The sequence below is a fragment of the Podarcis liolepis genome (genome assembly GCF_965112155.1).
Source record: "Podarcis liolepis genome assembly, chromosome: Z".
Lineage (NCBI taxonomy): Eukaryota > Metazoa > Chordata > Lepidosauria > Squamata > Lacertidae > Podarcis > Podarcis liolepis.
In genome coordinates this window covers 22,641,580-22,643,519 of record NC_139570.1, presented here as the reverse complement: position 1 = coordinate 22,643,519, position 1,940 = coordinate 22,641,580, and positions in this window count along the sequence as shown.

Here is a 1,940-nt window from a genome sequence, read left to right as displayed (position 1 = left end):
CCCCACCTCAGATGAGCTACAGAGAAATTGCTATTAAGGCACTAAACTAAATGCACTGTAAATCTGGTACTGTGGCTGAAGAAGGCACCTGTTTCTGGGACGGCAGTGCCAAGGCTGTGCCAGAGACCTAGAACCCTTCTGTCCTTCCCAAAGCAGAACAAGCACTTATGACAGGGGTCAGCAAACTTTTTCAGCAGGGGGCTGGTTCATTGTCCCTCAGACCTTGTGGGGGGCTGGACTATATTTTGGAATAAAAGAAATGAATGAATTCCTATGCCCCACAAATAATCCAGAGATGCATTTTAAATAAAAGCACACATTCTACTCATGTAAAAACACTCTGATTTCCAGACCATCCACAGGCCGGATTTATAATGTGATTGGGATGGATCCGGCCCCCGGGCCTTAGTTTGCCTACCCATGATTTATGGGCTTTGACAAGAGGCAGGAGGGCTCTGGCACCACCTTTCCACAGTGGGGCAAGCAGCCCCTCACCTTGCTGGTGCAGGTTCTGAGGTTTTGTGTATTTATGGATTTTTTTTTTACATGTATGGGATCCTTCTACATATTCAGCTGTGGGGGTCCTCAGATTCTCCCCCCAACATCCTACCCACAGACGAACATATAATTGCAGCAAAATGATATGCACAATAAAGTGTCCCCCCTTTAATGTTTGTTTGGCTGCAATAGCAGTACTGAAGTGATCTCTTTGCAGCAGAAGGCTGGACAATGTGTGAGAAGGTTCTGGGCTGCACAGAAGACAAGACCCTGTCTGAGAAAGTGGAATACAAGGCGCTATCCAACCACCTTAGGGACTCCACTCAGGATTTGTGTAGAGTTTACTCCTGAGCAGTTTCTTCTCTGGAAGATATCCCCCAACGCTGAGATTCAAGTGAGATAAGGGTTTGACTCTCCTGAGTTAACAAAAGAGCAATTCGTAAATGCCACAAGCTGAAGGGCAACAACATTTCTCAGAAATAATAATTACAGGTACCACAATTAAGAAAAGTGGTTCAAGTGTACCTTTGTGTACTATTATATACTTATTCAATTCTGGAATTCCACTTACTGAAATAGCATAACAGTATGTAAGAATCATAACAGAAATAACAAACTAGAAACAGCATTAAGTACCACAGGAGTATCAAGAAAAGTAGATCCTACAGGCAATGTATTCTATCATATATGAGGTTCTGTTAACTGAAAAGGCATGCAGACTGACAGACAGAAAGAGCATCCTACGCAAACAAAGACAAAGGTGGTTGCAACAAGTTCTGGGCAATGTCTGGTAATGCAGAGCCCTGGTAATGCAAAATTGTGTCCAGTGAGGTTCTGCTATTTGGTGCTCCCGAGGTCATCTTCTTAATATTGCACCACCTCAGCCATCTTCCCAAAGTTGGGTAAGCAGCACTCCAAACATTTTTCCCCATATATGGGAAACTCAGACACATTTAGTTGAGTGGGGCCTCAGATCCCCCCCCCCCGTATCCTATGCTGACAAAACCGCAGAGGAACATATATTTTAATAATAATAATAATAATAGTTTATTCTTCTTTATTAAACTGGCAGCTGCTTCCAAACAAGCCTTGCCTGAGGGCAGAAGCTGTTCAAAAGGCAGGGCTGGGCAGCAACTTGGGGGACTTTTGGGATATGAGACCATGGCCCCAGGGCAGACATGTGAGGAAGAAAATGAAGAAATCAAAGCTGCAATCAAATGAGGCTTTCCCAGCTTTGGGAAAGCAATGCCACGGCTCTGCTAACATCCCATATTCCTTGTGCCACCCTCTCAAAGATGGATAAAATGAACAGGCTTTAATAATATTTCAAGCGAGTTATGTGGCATGCCACAATAGAACTTCTCAATTATGAATCTTCACAATCTTCCACCACCTCAACTCAGATCTCTGTGCCGGATCCCGCATTGCAGCAGAACAAGGTG